The following is a 19,624-nucleotide window of genomic DNA, read 5'->3' as shown; positions in this document are numbered from 1 at the left end:
GTTTAAAACCTTTTTTTTTTTTTTGCCTTTTGTTTTTTTAGGGAGATTTGCCTTCACTTTCTGCCCCCTGGACTCAAACTCCTCTTAGTTGTCATGGGAGTAATGTCCTTGTTGGCCGATTTCTAGTTTAGGGCCTAAATGTCCCTAACGAAGACACAGCAATAAGGACCTCCCAGGGGTTCTAACCTGTCATCACTCTATCAACATCTAAACATAATGTAGGTATTTATGAGGACAGGAGCAGTTGGTCATAGTAACCAATCAGCTTCTCTCTTCAGTTTGTTCAGTTAAACCTAGAAAATAAAAGGTGGATGCTGATTGGTTGCCATGGGCAACTGTTTCAGATTTTGTCTGCTCCAGTTTTGATAAATCCTCCTCTGTGTTATTTTGTTTGAGTTGGAGATGATAGATGTATGTTATGTCGGAATCTGAATGTATCCTTTCCTGAGGCACATGGGTGTTGGTATTGACGAGCCCCTTCTGAATGTGATAGTTGTCTGGTTATCGCTCTGACCAGCCACAACAAGTATGTATTGCTATGAAGCCAGACATCCTTGTTTGTGTGCTTGTACCAGGTAAGGGGCACAGAGTATTGAATGAAGAAGGTAAACATGACAGCCAGGATGTGACAATGAGAAGTAGCAGCCTCCATGTCTCTCAGGACGGCTTTGTTATGTGAAACTACAGGTCCCAGCATGCCATGTGCTAGCTGATCTTGGTTTCTTTTGTTCAAGATTCATCTAAGGATTCTTTTTTTTCCTGGTTGACAACCAGCATATGGTCGGTCCTCTTTTTACCCCTTAATGTAAATGTCGGTCTTCAAGAAAGCTGTTGCTGGAGGTTTCCATTTTCCTCCCTGGTTTGTTTACAAAGGATTCATTCAAACTTTCCTGCACATCCAAGCTCTGTTTTCAGTTCCTGTTGTTCTGATATCAGTGGTGGGTGTGTTCGGTCTTCTCTTCAGCAACACTCAGAGATGACTTCATAGAAATAACTTTTTTGTTGCCTGGTCATGTGTATTCCTGCAGCTGACACTGGATTAGATGTAGAGCTGCAGCTAACGATTATTTTCAAAATCGATTAGTTAGCCGATTATTAAGTTCAATTAATCGGTTAATCGGATAAACTATAAAATAAAGTTTAAAAAATGGCTCCAGTGATGGACTACTAGTTTGTATTGAGGTTGTAGTCCATCACAGGAGCAAGCTTGGACCGGTGGAAGTAAAAAAGAAAAAAAAAAAAAGATAGTGTGGTGTGCAATATAGTGAAATGGAAAGTGTAAAATTATACAGCAATGCATGCAGAATGGCAACGGCTATATAGGACTACAAAACCCAGCAAAAGCACATTATACACCACAATGCAGAATACAACAAATCCCAGCAATAGTACATAATAGTTGGCGGCATTCTGCATTGCACTGTATAATGTACTATTGCTGGGTTTTGTAGTCCTCTATAGCTGGTGGTATTTAGCATTGTACTACTTTATAATGTATTATTGCTGGGATTTGTTGTACTCTTCTACAGCTGGTGGTATTCTGCATTGCGCTGTATAATGTATTATTGCTGGGATTTGTATTCCTATGTATAATATACAGCACAATGTACCATCAGCTATAGAGAAATACAAATCCCAGCAATAGTACATTATACATACAGTGTATAATGTATTGCTGGGATTTGTATTCCTATGTATAATATACAGCACAATGTACCATCAGCTATAGAGAAATACAAATCCCAGCAATACATTATAGAGCACCATGTGTGGGAAAGTGCAGTCTTCCAGCAACGTGCTTCTGAGATCGGACCTGTCTATCAGCAGCTGTCATCCCCCCACACCTGCTCCTCCTTACTACATCTCCCCGCGTCCCTGTGCCGATCGTGGATGGGCAGGAAATGTGAGGCGGGGAGGAGGTGCGGCGTGTGGAGCGTGGATGCAAGCGGGTCTGGCAGCGGCGAGCGTGAGGTGGGGAGGAGGTGCGGCGCACAGCGTGTGGAGCTGTGAACAGGGCCAACTGATCAGAAGCCGATTAATCGATTATTGAAAAAGTTGACAACTTTTTCAATAATCGATTATAATCGATTATGTCGATTAGTTGTTGCAGCCCTAATTAGATGTATGCTGGTTTGACTTCATGTCTTTCCTTTGCTGTTTCACAATGTGTATAATACACATCTTGCTAGAAAGCGGCTTCTCTGAAGACTGTTTTTTTCTATTTTTCAAGTGCATTGCTTGTTTGTTGTTTCAATGTAGCTTGTACAAAAACCTTTACAATGACATTAATTGCAGTGGAGAGGGATATCTCTGCTCTCCTGCTAAGAAATGCTGCAGCCTGTTTTCTTTCTGTAGTTAGGATTGGTATATTGACAAGTGATCTATAAATGATTTAATACAGTCACAGTTAAGCCTGTTTGCTGCCAGGGAGGTATAGCTGGCTGTAATTACTAGCGCTGTCAGGGAGTTACAAGTTGGCTTGAAGTGGTAGTTTTTTTGTGTAGTAAGACTGATTTCTTTCTTACGATTTCTTCTGATCGGATCTCTTACACTTAGAACATGTTCTGTTTTTTTTTATCAAGTGACTGAACAAGTAATGCAAGTGGTCAGGGCACCTAAAGAAGAAAAGGTTTTTTTATCCCCCCATAATGCATTTACAAGAACGTCTTCCATAAGAACGATGTACTGTCTTCTATCTTTGTCTGATTGGCTCAGGAATTTTACATTTGTCTGGCTCAGGAATTCTATGGTCTGTGTGTTTAGTGGTTATTTTTAGTTTGTGTATATTTAGTTGGCTAACATAGCTGTTTCATTTAATAAGAGTAAAGGCAAAATGTAGTTTTGAGCTGTTGATTATAATGTATAAGTATCTGCAAGACACTTAAAGTTATGCTTTAGCAGTCCTTTTGTAATACTATATTTTTATATACAGTGCTTAGTATACATGTGCGTGATTTTATATATCAGAAATAGAACACAAAACTAATTTAGGAAAATAATTAGTAAAATCCTGTTCATGTACATACATTTCAATGTCTTAATTGTTTGTAATGCAGTCTTGACCCAGATACGTTGCAATCCATTTTTCTGGATTATCAGGATTGACAGGAAGAAGTGAGTGCAGTAGATGGCACTGCTGGGTCATGGTATATGTCTGTATCTGTGTGTATTTTGGAACGTTCGCTATACATTATTGGCTTGGTTGAATGGTAGTGATTTCATTTGCTGTCAAGTGACTAAAAGTCTTTTCCTTATATTCTTTTTAAACAAGAAAACATTTTATTTCATTCTCATCGTCTGTTCAGTTTTTTTTTTCCTACTTTTTTTTTTTCTTTTATAAAATTCCAAAGTAATATAGTGGAAGAGAAACAGTTTTATTGCAATCCATTTTTATTAAACCTGGAGTAAATGGACTAGTAGTTTTATTCACAGGTAGATGCTACTTATCGATTTGTTGGAGCTCTAAATATGTTTGTGTTTAGGAATGTTCTTCCACAGTTAGACTTTAGCTGCTGCGTTCAAGTAAATCATGAGCAGTGCAGAAACCAACTTGGCAAGATTTCTCCCAAATTTCCAATGCTCAATGTCTGATCCTGATCTGCCTCTGTTGGCATAGAAGGGCTGGTCAGAGCTTTTAGTTATCATAAGGGTGTTCTACTTTTATTGGCTGCTGTCTGGGCTCTTACTTCAGATGACACTGTTTTGGGGATTATCAGAAGTGGGTTCAGTCACAACTAGTTTTTCTGCTGGCTTTAAAAAAAATACAATGTATTTTCTCATTTTACATTGTAGGTCTAGAGATAGTTGTTAGGCTGTAAGTGGAGTGGCTTTATGATAGTTATGTTTGCACTATTAGTGCAGCAGGAAATATACTATTTAAATTAAAAGTTTTTTTTTGTGTGTGTTTAACTGTATGAACAACTCCTGTTCTAATCAAACTAATCAGAGATTGGTTAAGCACTCATCAGTTATATTATTTATATCTATTTGAAGTCATGCAATATATTATACAATCGTATACAAATGGCAAAGACCAAGTTGCAAAGAAGGCAATGAAGCATAGTTAGTCCTTTCACCTCTTGTGCATAGGTTGGGGACCAAAGAAAGTCTGGTGTCCCAGGCAGATGATATGCTGATGTTAGGACCACAACATGAAAAGGGTTGAGCACGTCTGGGCTAGACAAATCTCTGACGCCAATAAAGTGCTTGTATGTTGTAAATTAATCTGCCTCACTACTACTCTATTGCTGCAGTCCCAGGCTGGCAGTGCATGCATTTTACCAATAGATAATGTTGAAGGCTGGTATTGGCATAGCCTCCTTGCCAGACGCCTGTCATTCATTAGAGATAGTCGGAAAGCTGGAGCAGCTTGGATTTACGTAGATTTTTTTGGAGGTTCTTGTGAGATAGCTTTGTAAGTTAATGGAAACCGTTTCTTGTGCTTTTGGGTCACTGCTATTGCTCAGTATAGAATCAGAACTCCTTTCAATACTGCATAGTTTTTTTCAGTAACTGCAAATATTACAACTTCATCTCTGGTACTAGAAAATGTGAGTTGTCACTAGTGAGCCGGTCAAACTCCACAATAGGAACATGTGTATCAGGTAATCCGTGGTTTGTGGGTTTAGCAGCCCTGTTGGCTGATCAGCAGCAGCAGGTACATGACAACTGGTGCCGGATTTGTGAGTAATCCGAACTTCAGAATTTCCAGTTGTCTACAGGAAATGCAGCTCCCACAGTCAGTATAAGGGACACTGTTAGTTTTGCGGAGACTTCTCTTTTATAGTAATACATTACAAAGATTGTGACATGAGTATGACTAACAACGGACGACCGAAATCAAGGCAGAATAATAACAATAAAAATAGTGGGGTAATTTCTGTCAGTGGTGGGTTACTTGCAACAAAAAAATAAGTTCAGAAATGTGTTTATCCAGTTCAGGTACTGTGCTTTCTTAATGTTCACACTGTATGAACTCGTATACACATCTTACACACTCCATACAACCTGAACAGATACTAGCCTCTCAATGTGTACACACACACCATATGCTTGCATGCCTCCCCAGTCTACCTGGAATGTTCACACGTGCCTCCTACATTTTTTGTTTATTGGGTGCTGATGCAGTGGTGTTGCTGAGCATAATTTTTTACAAATTTGATTTTGCCTGTCAAAGGCTTCTGGGTGTTTACCCTGTGTGCTCAGCATGCTCCCTGGCACTGCCAGGGAGCATGCTGAGCAAACGGGGGGCACTGCCAGGGAGCATGCTGAGCAAACGGGGGGCACTGCCAGGGAGCATGCTGAGCACACGGGGGGGCACTGCCAGGGAGCATGCTGATCACACAGGGTAAACACCCAGAAGCCTTTGCCAGGCAGAGTGCTGAGCATAGAGGAGGCTGTGTCAGGGCATGGAGTGTTCTGGACACAAGGGAGACTGTGCCTGGCAGTGTGCCAGGCACCAGGGAGGCTCAGCCAGGGAGAAAGCCACCCTGTAGTGTAGAAATACAGGACACAAGGCTAGGTACATGCTTATCACATGGGGTTCTGCTTTCTGATGCACAGTTGTGTACTAATAGTAGTGTAATTCTATGGCATCAGCCTACAGTGTGGAAAATAATTGTTTGATCCCCTGCAGATTTTGTAAGTTTGCCCACTTACAAAGAAATGAAAGGTCATGATACAAATGCTACAAATTGAATTGCAGTTCAGTGAGTAAAATAAGCATTTCATCCCCAAACAAAACGTGACTTAGTACTTGGTGGAGAAACCCTTGTTGGCAAGCACAGAGGTAAGATGTTTCTTGTAGTTGGTTACCAGGTTTGCACACATCTCGGGAGGGATTTTAGTCCACTCTTCCTAGCAGATCTTCTCTAAATCCTTAAGGTTTCTTGGCTGTCGCTTGACAACTCGAAGCTTCAGCTCCCTCCATAAATTTTATGTAGGATTAAGGTCTGGAGACTGGCCACTCCATGATCTTAATATGCTTCTACTTGAGCCACTGCTTTGTTGCCTTGGTGGTATGTTTTGGGTCATTGTCATGCTGAAAGACCCATCTCCGGTGTTATGGGGGTTCTCATCCAAGATTTTACAATACATGGCCCCTCAGTGCGGCAAAGTTGGCCTGTACCTTTAGCAGAGAAACAGCCCCAAAGCACAATGTTTCCACCTCCGTGCTTGACTGTAGGGATGGTGTTCTTAGGGTCAGTCAGCATTTTTCTTCCTCCAAACATGGTGAGTCGAGCTAATGTCAAAGAGCTCGATTTTTTTTTTTCTCATCTGACCGCAGCACTTTCTCGCTGACGCTGCAGGATCTCAATCCATGGCGGTGTATTGTGTTACCAATGGTTTGTTTGGTGACTGGTCCCAACTGCCGTGTGATCATTCACAAGCTCCTCCCGTGTAGTTCTGGGCTGATCCCTCACTTTTCTCATGATCATCCTTACCACATGAGGCGAAATCTTGTATGGAGCTCCAGACTGAGGGCGATTGATGGTTATTTTGTATTCCCTCAAATACAAATAATCGCTCCAACAGTTTTTTTTCCCTTTCACCAAGCTTCTTGCTGACAGTCTTGTGGCCCATTCCAGCCTGGTGCAGGGCTACAATCTTCTTCTACAGTCCTTAACGTCGTTTGAAAGCTCTTTGGTCTTGCCCATGGTGGTGAGGTTTGAATGGAAGAAAGAGATTCTGTGGACAGGTGTCTTTTATATATACTATAACAAGTTGTCGTTAGGCGCACCTTCCTAAATTGACAGGACTAATCTGTGTACCACATAGCAAGGCTGTGGGAGGAGCCAGAATTATTGTTGGTTGGTAGGGGATCCAATACTTATTTTACTCACGGAACTGCAAATCGGTTTATAAAAATCTGTATCCTGTTTTTTTTCTGGATTTTTGGTTGATATTCTGTCTCTATCATTTAAAATACACCTATGACAAGAAAAGTATAGTCCTTTCTTTGTAAGCGGGCAAACTTGCAAAATCTGCAGGGGATCAAATGGTTATTTTCCTCACTGTATCTGAGCTAACGGCAGCGCTTTTTTTTTTTTTTGAATTTGAACAAACTGAAAATAAGCTAGTAATGGCTGATGACCAAATAAAAATTTGACCATGTGACAAAGCATAAAGGAGAACTATGAGGAGTGCTTTTCACTCACCTCATAGTTCTAGCCGACCTGTGACAATGAGACTGTCACAGGTCGGCTCAGTAGATCGGGAGGTGAGCGAACACATACCGCGTTCGCTCGCCTCTCGATCCTGTCACGGCTCTCTGCCGTGACAGGGGGAGGGGCTGGATTCCCCTCTCCCCGCTCCGATCTGCCAGCGCTGACTGGCGGAATGGACGGTGGAGGGGGCGGGTACAGCTGGCTCTGCCTCTAGATAGGCAGAGCCAGCTGTCACTCACGCAGCTGGGCAGATCCCGTCTTCTAAGTCGGGATCTGCTCCGGCTGCGGCGTCTCGGTATACCGCGAGCTGTAGCAGGCGGTATACTGAGCTTAGGGTAATGGGAGGACGCTAGTTTGTGTCCTCCCGTTACCCTAAGGAGAACTACGGGGAAAAAACACTGACCCCATAGTTTTCTCCTTAAACACTGTCTTAAACCTTGTGTTTCTGCTTTGATGTAAGCGGGCATTCTTCAACAACTTATTCTTCATTTGTAATACAAAAACTAATATTTTCTTTGCTTTGGTTTACCAGTAATTACTTTAAATTGAATTGTTGCTACATATTTTATACTTGAAAAGAATATGCGTGTACTGTGTCCCCCTGCTTTGCTAGAAAGTGTGAAATGTAGCGACAAGCAGGTATCTAACAAGCTAGAAACTAGCCTGCTGGCATTCTGTATGTGCTGCTTCTGTTAAAATGTAGGTGAATTCCAGGCAAACCTACTATTTGCTACTTGAACACACAATACTGTTCCCTTCTGTTTTTATTTCTGTTGCTTGAGAGAATTATTGATTTTGTTCCCATGTTTTTTCAGCAGACAGAAGGATAGTTAATACCATACCTTAGGTTGGATAAATATACATTTTTCAGTATATGGTGGATTTTGCACGTTCTGAGAATCTTGACAAATTTTTATTCTTTCCCACTCTTTTGTGACCTGCAAATACAGTGTGCAGATTACTGTTATCATGGACACTTGTTCTTGGTGATCTTTTGCTTGGCGAGGACCGGAGTGCTTTTTGCCTGTAGTACTGGTACTAATATTTTGCTGCTTTCAATTATGAGATGCTTTGCCTCAGGGTTGTGTAACAGCCATGCTCAGTTGTTCACTTTCTGTGGAATATGTTTCTAGTTATTTTTCTTTTCTGTCAGTAATACAGTCTTCATTAATCTTCCCACATTTTCAGGCTATCTTGGGACTTTTAATTTCTCAGCAGCTGGAAAGTCATCTGTTTTTTGTTTTTACACATTTCTTCACTGTGGTTACCTAAAATTGTATCCTGGACTTGAAACTTGTATCCACCCTTTGCTTGTTTTTTTTTGACAGCACAGTTTACTCTGTGCAAATAATGAAATCTTTAATTGCATCATGGCAGCCTGGTTCCAAACTTATTCAGATACGCATTGTTGATTAAAAGTGGCTACACATAGAAACAAAATGTAACTGTTGTACATTTCTAAATGTAAGAGCCCACTAACCTGGACATTGCGATTAGGTATGCCTGTCATTTTAGGTGGATCTGATGCCCAGTGTTAGTCTATGGGCAGCCGGGTCTAAATGGACGTGCGTCCCCCCGACTCGGCCAGGTCTGGAAAACCAAGGGGGAACAGAGTTCCATTGCCGCAGACCTGATTGTGGCCGATCAAGGTAATCTGATGTAAATGGACACATGTCAGTTTACACCCGACTCCCCATAGACCAACATGAGTCTGGTAATTGTTTCTTTCATCACAAGATGGAGAAAAACTGGATGAACACATATTCTACTCAGATCAGTAAGGAATCAATTACATCTTCTATACCCTGTGCCACTTTTAATAAAGCACATGACCAGAACAAATAATACTTTTATTGTGAAAATCATTGTTTCAATAGCTATTTAGGGTTTTTTTATTTGGTAAGATTACATCTGTCTCGATCTTCTTCTTTTGCATCTTGGATTAGCATACAATCGCTGTTGGGCATGCATTCATCTAGAGTTCTAGACTCATTGACAGTCCTAAGCAATGATTGAGTTGCACTCTTGTTTAAAGTGTCACTGAAGTCATAAAAAAAAAAATAAACATGCTTCCGCATGCCATTGTTTTTACCCTCTCTGACCCCGTATCTTTACATTTCTTTGTGCATTTATCTCCATAGATACCTCCAAATAGATGCTGCGAGCCACATTCACATACATTTTCTTTTTGTCAACATTTCATTTTTTTTTCCTTTTTTTTACATTTCATTCTGCCTTCCTGTTATCTGTCATTGTAGTCACACATTCAGAGTCACTGTGTTTAGATACAAGTGCACTATTTTTTCACTACTTCACAGTTCCACCCATCCTTACCAATGTCATGCCCACATCCCTGTCCACCTTTCTACTTTGAAAGCCTCTTCCATTGCCTGGAATGCAGCTGCTTGTGACATATGGCCCAAGGTATTGTGAAGCTGCTATTTGTAATCTATCATTTCTCATGTTCTTACATGAAGCTGCTATTTAGAAGAAGGCTATGCTGCAGTGTTTTAAAAAGTAAGAACAAAGTAAGAACATATTTTGGAGTTACAAAACCTTTTTATTTCACAATGCTTGTTTTTAAATACCTAATGTGATGCTGGTTCCTTTTAGACCTCCTTTGAGCTGTGTAGAAAGGATATATAGGAGTATAGACTGTCCTGGTGCCAGGTGTTTTTGGATGACAACAGTAGCGATCACTCAAGCTTTCTGACCTCTTGCTTTCCTAAAAATGACTGGGGCTTTTAGAAGCTGTTCTGTAAATGTTAAATTGTCAACTGATTTATCATCTGTTTCTGGGATACTTTTAACAGTTCTTTAGAAACATTGACTCTTGGTCCTTGTTAGAATCGTGTTTGTTTACTAACCTGGTTTGTATAGTAAAGTATGCATTTGTTGAAGGATTTGTATGAATATGTGATTGGACAGCATTGGTCTTTGTTCAGATGTCTATTGGCCATAGATCTTGTGAGTCTTTTAGTGTGGGATTACTGTACTTGGTTGCTTTGAATTTCATCTAGTCATCTATTTGTAGTACGGATTATAGCAAAGTAGCACTGCTTACAGTCCCAATCACTGATGTTTGTCCGAATTTTATTCTCTGCATGTGGTTAATAGTCAGAGGTGAGAGGATTAATGCAGCAAAAGAAAAATATAATAGTTTATTTTAAATGCTACTTTTTATTTCTTACAGGTTATAAACAAATAATTTTAAGAATTTCAAAGATGTAATGCTTGTGGCCTTGGACTGGGAGTATACTGGGCTTTTCCAGTCAGAAAGCTGATTATGTTCCACATTGCTTAGTTTATTATCTTTTAACAGGAGTGTCATATGGAACTTTTTAGGGCAGCTTCCCACCATTTTCCAGACCAGATCTGGAACACGGCGCATTGCTTTTTGTTGTATTTTTACCACGTTCAGGAGCTCTTTTTTGCTTAAAATGAGCTTTCAGGTGTGATGCGTTTCCATGCATTCCAGACAAAATGAGACATGCAGTATTTTTCTTGTCTGGAACGTACTGCTCTGGTATGAACAGAGGCCAGACATAGCGCAGGGATACATTGGGATGCATTTTGGGTCCGGAAACGGTCTGGAGATCTGGTGTGAATGGACCTTCAAGATGGAAGGACATTGCTATCAATGCTGCACTACTTGGATGGGAGCTCATGCGTTCACGCAATGCAACGGTTTCAGTGGAGACTGAATGGAAATCTCTAACAGGCGTGTAGTACTCGTACTTTAAACTGTACTCAGAGCTAAACGTAAAATGGGTCTAAACATAAGTACAGACCGCAAATACCAGACTGGCATTGTAGCCATTCTCTGTTCTTTCCAAAATTAAAAAAAGCTTCACTAAAGATACTTCAAAATGTTGCTTCTGTAATAAAGAATCTTCAGGCTTGCTTGTGTGCCAGCACTCTCTAGTGGATTACATTGTAGCAAATGTTCACAATGCAAATAATAGTTGCAAATAAAAGTAGTCAGACATGATGCTGGAGGTGCTAATCTGACAGTCACCTAAGGGTTAAAAATCAGGAAGCAGGCTCTTGAATTTTTTTTTGAAAATTTAATGGCCATATGTAATTGTCACACCTTATCTACTGTAGCTATTTAACATAAAGCGTAACTCCAGGATTTCCAACAATTAACCCTTGCAGTGGGGTTACCCCTGTGCTACAAGCGCTAAGTGCTAGTTTTGTCTAGGGGGCGAAAATGAGAAATATTCACCTGATCCTTTGTCCTGCCTGACTGCTAGACATGTCCCCGCAGCCTCTTCTACCCTAGTTTCTAATGGTCTAATAAACCGTGATGTTATCAGGTCTAATAGATGTACGGATGTCGAGGGACATTCCACAGCTGGAGAGAGGAGTGGTCACTGCTGCGTGGAAAAACGTGCAACAGTTACATTTTCAAAATCCTGGAGTTCTTTAACCACTTTGCGTCTGGAGTATTTTATTTTATGTTTTTTTAATTTTTTCAAATACGTGTTACATAGTTACATAGTATTTGAGGTTGAATAAAGACATTAGTCCATCAAGTTAAATCCTTAATCACACCTAAGATATTTGGTGTGAATGGGGCCTAAGTGCTTGGGCAAAAACTTAAAGAAATACTCTTTTGGGCAACCTTATATATATTTAATCTCTGGATTCGTTATTGAAAAATTGTTTGGGAGTTTCATACTTTAGTGTTTTGAGCACATTGTACCTAAATAATGAGATACATTGCTGTGCACATGATCGCCAATCATTTGTATTAGAGTAATAGACTGTGTTGGCACTGTGCATGGTGAATGGCCAGTTGAAAAAAATTTTGTACATGTTATAAACTATATATTTTTCTTTTGGATGTTGTTGGGAATTATCTGCAAGCTTTTGAAGGGATCACTGATAAAACGATTTGATCTTGTATATCAAGCTTTCTGAATATTTGCAATCTGCATAATTTACCAGAGTTTATTGCCTATAATTGCTAGCACTTGACAATCCTGCAGCATGAGAAATGATAGATTCAGCTTTTATAGCTAATGTACAAATCTTTGACATCTGCTGTCTGAGATCTCCCTGTTCTCAGAAGAGATTATCCTCTGTATATTTGACAGACTGGAATAATTAAAGCATGGTGTCCTGTCTTTGGTTTGCTAGCTAACTTTTGTAATGCTCTGTACAGCTGTCATTTAATCCATAGCACATATTTCATTAACTCCAGTCTTTATCAAGAACCTTATTTGCAGAAGAAGATGTCTGATGTGCAAAGTGACATGCAGCGCAGAGGATTGCTTAACCCAAATGTGATGGGCAGAGTGATCCCTACGCTAAAATGCTGCATGGTAATAAGGGGAATATATATGGCATATTACTATCAGATGTTCATATATAGGGCTGTAGTTTAAAATTGTCATTAGATGTAAGAAGTCGCAAACTGTATTCAAATGAATGGCGACTAGATACTGGCAGATTTCAGGGCTTGTACACACCAATTGCGGAGCAGATCAGTTACTGAATGCATCTAATGTATTCCAATGGTATTTTGGGCTCTAGCTAACACCACAGTGTTTAGTTCCAGAGCATGTGGAAGAATTGCAGCTTGCCCTATTTTTTTTTTTTTCTGCTCGAACACACCAAAATGCATGCAAACACCCTGGGACGCACTGAAAGCCCTTTTTTAGGCTGAATTATTATTATTTTTTAGTTTTTTTTTTATAAACGGCCCGGAATGCGTCAAATGTGAAAAAACGCACTGCATGTGCAGAAACTCATGCGGGTCTGGTCCGGATTTGGTGTGAATAGCAGGTGCATTTAGTGGTATTGTAGGACTATGTAAAATCCAGCAAGGTAAAGAGTTGAAGCTTCTACAGATTTCTGTTTTGTTTTCCCCGTTGGTTGACTAATCGCTGCTGTACAAATGCATGTCTGTGTAGCTTTAAGTTGAAAAACTGATAAAACGTGTGATTCTGTAGCTAGCTTCAAATGCCTCTAAAAAATGATGTGGTGACTTGGCGACAAATTACTGGAGCCACTTCAACACCGGCTTTTTTTTCTTGATGCAGTTCTACTTTTCCCAGCAGCGGAAGTGATGTAAAGTAAATATCCTCTCTAACAGCAGACTCCATAGGATGTCTATTTCTTACGAGTCTTAAAAGCATCATCTGGGACTTTCTGATTTTTTGTTTTTATGTTTAATCAGACTGACTTCATAGTTGATCCCTACCACTGGCCATTTCATGGCAGTTGTCAGAGTTTATTAATACCGGTAGTAAAGCGGAACTACAACCTTATTAAAGTCAAGGAAGGCGTCATCTTAGGCTGTATTTTGGATTCCATTGTGCTGCACATGTGATCAGCTTTGACACCGGCCATTTGAGAGCTTGAAAGTTCAGTCAAAGCGGACCGTTTAATCTCCAAATAGATCACAAAACAACTTCAACACACCTGTGTGTATACCCCCGTTTATCAAGCGTACACATAAAATACAATAGTTATGGTGCAAAAAATATTAAACAATGTGAAATAATGTGTGACTCATAAATATTCAAAGATATGCAAATCAATCTATATATATATATTTTTTTTTTTTTTGTTAGCCGTCGTAACAAAGGATTTTTCTTTTTGGAGAAATATTTAATCCATATGAGTACAAGCAGACTGCACTCCTGCCAATGGGGGAACAAAAGCTGAAACTCATGTACAAACCGAACCATTTACATAAAATACTTCTGTTCAGTCTCTCCAGATGTAGATAACACTAACAAACAAGTTGGATTAGTTTTAGCTGAGCAGGTTCATCGCTAGGGGTAACAGATGAACTAGCTTGCTTAAAGCTTAATAAAGCAGTGGGTCCAGATGGTATTTATCCCAGAGTTCTTAGGAAAGTTTGGGGTTTAGTTGATGGAGATAATCATCTTTTAGTCTCCATTCACACAGGAGCGGTTGTCTGTGCGTATTTGGCTGTATGAATACGCGAGGAGCCCCTCTAAACAAACTATGCACTTTAATGTGCATTGTTCAGACTTTTGCAGCGGCCCGCAAAATAGTCCAAGTGCGATTCAGATTCCACACGTTCGCTGCTATAGTAATCGGAATCCGTGCAGGTGAAAGATTTTGGTGTTAGTGTGCAAACCACGCGAAACTCAAACTGCGTATGTGAATGGAGCATTAGTCTCTCTTCTAACAGGAGATGTTCCTGAAGGCTAATGGCTGAAGGCTAATATCGTTCCTGTCCCCAGAAACTGTGTGGTTTTCAATGCATGTCTATGGGACCCAAACCACGTGTCAGCCACCCGAAAATAGCTCCTTTACGTTTTTGCATTACAGGCGATTTTGTCAGCGCGACAAACCGCAAAGGTGTTAACAATGCGATATGTGTTTTGTGTGGCTCAAAACGCACGATAAATCGCCTAAGTGTGAACCTAGCCTAAAAAGGATTAGTGATCATTTATATCCAAAGGTTGTCTTTGGGAAATAGATGTATGAGTGCTGCCAGCATTGCTGCAGAGGTTGAAGGGGTGGGGGGGTCAGCCTGTCAACGCTCAGACTATACGACGCACACTGCATCAAATTGGCTGCATGGCTGCCGTCCCAGAAGGAAGCCTCTTCTAAAGATGATGCACAAGAAAGCCCGCAAACAGTTTGCTGAAGACAAGCAGACTAAGGACATGGATTACTGGAACCATGTCCTGTGGTCTGATGAGACCAAGATAAACTTATTTGGTCCATATGGTGTCAAGCTTGTGTGGCGGCAACCAGGTGAAGAGTACAAAGACAAGCGTGTCTTGCCTACAGTCAAACATGGTGGTGGGAGTGTCATGGTCTGGGGCTGCATGAGTGCTGCCGTCACAGGGGAGCTACAGTTAATTGAGGGAACCATGAATGCCAACATGTACTGTGACATACTGAAGCAGAGCATGATCCCCTCCCTTTGGAGACTGGGCAGTATTCCAACATATCGACCCCCAAACACACCTCCAAGACGACCACTTCCTTGTTAAAGAAGCTGAGGGTAAAGGTGATGGACTGGCCAAGCATGTCTCCAGACCTAAACCCTATTGAGCATCTGTGGGGCATCCAGAAAAACGGAAGGTGGAGGAGTGCAAGGTCTCTAACATCCACTAGCTCCCTGATGTCGTTATGGAGGAGTGGAAGAGGACTCTAAATGGCCAATGTTTAGTATATGGGCAGCCGCATCTAAATGAACTTGCGTCTGTTTACATCCAGTTACCCCCTGGCTCCAGCGAGGTCTAGAAAAACAAATGGATCAGAGCTCTTTCGCCGTGCCGTATCAGGGGCAATCTGATTCAAACGGATACTTGTCTGTTTATGTACGCAGAATCCCATCCTGATCGGACCATGCGATAGGGGCCTAAGATGTAAGGGAGAGGAAGATGGTGGAAAGGCAGGTAACTGTAAACTAGTAGTGGGTATGGATCTGAAAATGTAAGTTTGCTAAATCATTGCAATGTATTTTAATGACCGGGAGTGGATTTTTTTTTCTTCTTCCAATAAAAGTTCTTTCGGTTTTATGTAGCGTCCTATTCATTCTTCCATTATTCTGGCAGTGAAGAGATGCAAAATGCATTTACATCGCAAGCTTTCTTGAGAGCTTTTGTTTCAAGTAAGCTTTAACTAAACACAGATGTCAAACGTATTTTTTCTTCTGTGTTAAGTAAATTAGGAACTTGGCTGCCTTTTAATGTGGAGTAAAAATACAAACATTGCTGTGTTCTTATCATTCAATGAAGTGTTGTGCTTTCTTCACAGCTGAGTTCTTTAACCCCTTCATGACTGAGGCCTTTTATTCATTTTTTGCACCCATGTTATATTCCACATTTTAGGGCTGAAAATGACTTAAAACCCCCACACATTATATATTTTCTGAATGCCAAGACCCTACACAATATAATGGTGGTAGTTGCAAATTTTTATGTTGCGCAATATTAGCGCAACTCCTTATTACATACATAGTATTTGAGGTTGAATAAAGACATTAGTCCATCAAGTCCAACCTATTAGGATCTCATTCTAGGAGTACCTGTACCCCTGTATATTACGGTCCCTTAAAAAATCATCCAAAAGTTTCTTGAACAATTCCACATTTTTTGCTGAAATCACTGCCTGTGGCAGTGAGTTCCAGACCCTAACCGCTTTAACTGTGAACCCCTTTCGCCCTTTGTGCTGGAATTTTTTTTCCACCAATTTTAGGTTTACCACATCTACCGGCTTCCCCCCCCCGTCCATATCTCTACTCACCCCCTCAAAAAGTTAGCAGGTTAGTCAGGCAGGGACGATCTTTCCTGAACCCATGCTGATTGTCATTATCTATCTGCGGCGATATGCTTTTCGCACTCAGTTTTAGCTGAGCTAGCTTAAACCCCCAAATTTAGGGACAAATTGAATTAAATGCCCCAAAAGACAACAAAATACCAATTTGTTTAATGAAATATAAAAGATGAAGTTACAACGAGTAAAACAATACCCAACATGCCCAGTTTAAAAATTGCGTGCGTCCGTGAAAGGCCGAAAAACTGCAGTACCCCAAAAAGTCCATAGACGCTTTAAAAGCCCCCACAGGTCATCAGTTTAGAGATACCCCCAAAATACTGGCCCTAGAATAATTGCTCTCACTCCAGCGTGCGTGGCGATACCCAACATGTGTAGCGCGTTCGTCGTTTTCATACGTATGCGCACGCGACGCGTGTTTACGTGGCGATGTGGGGGCGGGGGACTTTAAAAATTTTATTATTAGATTTATTTGATTTCATTTTAATTTTTAATTTTAAACTTTTTTTTTTTTTTGGTTTTGTTTTTTTTTTTACTGTACTTTGACTGCTATCACATGGGGGGCTTGTAAGATGGTGGTGACAGGTACTCTTTAAGGTGATGCTGGGGGTCCAAAAGACCCCCAGTGTCACCTTTACACTAGGAATAAGCTTTTGAAGTGCAGATCGCACTTCAATAGCTTATAGCTGGGCTGCAGGAGCCCACAACTGACAGGCCAGGGACTGGAAGTGATGCAATCTGCATCGCTCCCGGTCCCATATAAACTTCTGTTTATCGATCTCCTCCCCAGCTCCCCGCGGACACCAAGGAAGCCGGTCCCGGGCCCGTAGGAGGGGCAACGGAGCCCGGGAAGCACGGCGGGGGCCCTTCTTCGGGACACAAGCAATCTGGCGACAGGTAAGTCACCAGAATCGCTTCTGTTGTAAAGCCGACAGTCGGCTTCACAAGTTTAAACAGAGTCCCGGCGGCAAAAGCCGGGGCGTAAGAATGCGCTGCAAAACGCCCTACGCCCAAAGAAGTACAGGAGCTTCTTTGGGGCGCGTATCCATCAGGATATAGCCGGAAAGCCCTCGGAAACACGCGTTTCTTTTACTGCGAATCGTGGTAAAAACGCGCATATTCCGTACGCCTGGGTGTGAACCCAGCCATAGTTATATACTATATTAGAGAAAAAACCCAGAATGCTTGATTTGCGAGTACTGGAAACGGGGTTGAGCTCAGAGGTGGTTATGAGATGTGTTTGTGTTTTGGGTGAATGGTGGGTTGTCCTCTTTCAATGATGCGTTACATGAATGTGTACATGACCTAATCCAGATTTTCCAGTTCTAGCAGTACGTTTACATATGCCACACACCTTAACTCTGAACACCATTACATGTTTCATACAACTCAGTCACAGTTTTGTTATATTAGGAGTTACATGCACCACCAGTACCTTTTTGAATTCTACCCATTTTATATTGGGCACACTTTGCTAGTTATTTTTAGATTAATAGTTGCATTGAAGTTCATCTGTAAATGCGCACAAACTCTGCATACTTTAAAGCTAACATTTAAAGTATTTTGTCTGGACAATAGGGCTGCAACAACTAATCGATTTATAATCGATAATGAGAATAATTGGCAACGATTTTCATAATCGATTAGTTGATTTTCCATTAAATGCCACCGCTCTGCTCCTCCGCTGGTGTTGGCTGCAGCGGTCTGTGTACCTTTCAATTCTCGGGTAGAAGACACTGATGACTCTGCAATCGCCCCGTTCCTCCTCTGAGGATTGATTGAAATCAAGGCTATACGTGTTATGGTCTCGTGGTGTCAGAGCCCACTCAGTACTCAACCACTAAGTGCTTTAGCTATTGCTGACCTAGGTGCCAATAAAGAAGATGCTAAATGATGCATGTGGCAGGAGGAAGGTTTGGTCTTGTGGCCAGTACATCACATAGATGCTGACAGTTGAGCCTGCAGACATCTTGGATTGGCTGATGTATGCAAAAAACCCACGGCAGGCTAACTGGCACAACCAAGATATTTCCAGAAGACTGGAGTAAAGAGGTTTGGCAGTGGGAGAAAGAGTAATCTAACATGGTTGTTCCAGGGAAGGGAGAGGGCTAACTAAAGTGCAAAAATGGTCTAAAGCTCTTTTTTTTTTTTTTACATTTTCTACTTTTCATACTTCTTGTTGTACAAAGCCTGTTTTATTTACACCCACAAGTGAGGAAGTTAGTGCAGTGACTTATTCCTTGTTTGTTAAAGCAGAGACACCGGCACTCCAATTTTGCAAAATATGTCTATTTAGTGACGTGCATCGTGGTAAAAAACAACAAATGTTTTGGGGTCACAAAGGATCCCCTTCATCAGGTAAAACATACAGGTGTAAGTGCACATAAACACAGCTGATATATAGCCCCAACCCTAATCAGAATGGCCAATCAGCAACCTCCACATTGACACCATGACATCATGTTCCTGCCAATTTTGATAGCATAAAAGTGACATTATAAAACACAATATGTGATATAACGTGATGTGATATAACGTGCATACATTCGTCTGGAAAGAAAAATACTTTTCTGTTTGCGATATACCCTAGCATCAATCTTCCATGCATAATGGATCGCATGGAGCACAGATTGGGTCACAGGCCGACCATCTAACACGCCAAAGAAAGAAAAATACTTAATATATGTTTGCCTAAAAGGAAAACTAGCGATATACCCTAGCATCAATCTTCTATACATAATGGATCGCATGGAGCACAGATTGGGTCACAGGCCGACCATCTAACACACCAAGCTGAGGACTTTTCTCTGTTTATATATTTAAAAAAAAACTTATTCCTTGTTGGGTCACACTCTCTGATGTTTCAACGAAAGCCAAACTAAAAGGAGAGGATTACTGCTCTGCTGTATCACATTAGTGCATCACATAGATCTGAAAGAGCACCCTTCAAAAGATTTTGAATTAAATTAGTGTTTTGTTTTTATAAAACGTGTTACTTCCCAAACTTTGAATAGTTATAGGCCTGACTGCTCTGCGCCATGCGTAGGTGGCGCATTGTTTAGGTTTTAAGGATTCATTAGATCAGCCTTTCTCAACCTTTCAGTCATGGCACCCTTCAAAAATGTCCGCAATCTCAAGGTACTTCAGTCTCAAATGTAAAAAGTGTTGTGTGGTCCTCAAAT

The 19,624-nt window shown here is 40.9% G+C and overlaps 1 protein-coding gene across 1 annotated transcript in view; it reads left to right on the top strand.

Moving 5' to 3' along the window:
- The window catches only part of CUNH3orf58 (chromosome unknown C3orf58 homolog), a 34,365-nt gene that overhangs the window by 1,773 nt on the left and 12,968 nt on the right, over nucleotides 1–19,624 (top strand). The gene's annotated exons all lie outside the window — the stretch shown is intronic.

This window comes from Nanorana parkeri, unplaced genomic scaffold (assembly GCF_000935625.1).
Source record: "Nanorana parkeri isolate BGI_ZX_2015 unplaced genomic scaffold, ASM93562v1 scaffold157, whole genome shotgun sequence".
NCBI lineage: Eukaryota > Metazoa > Chordata > Amphibia > Anura > Dicroglossidae > Nanorana > Nanorana parkeri.
This window is presented reverse-complemented; position numbering and strand designations above follow the sequence as displayed.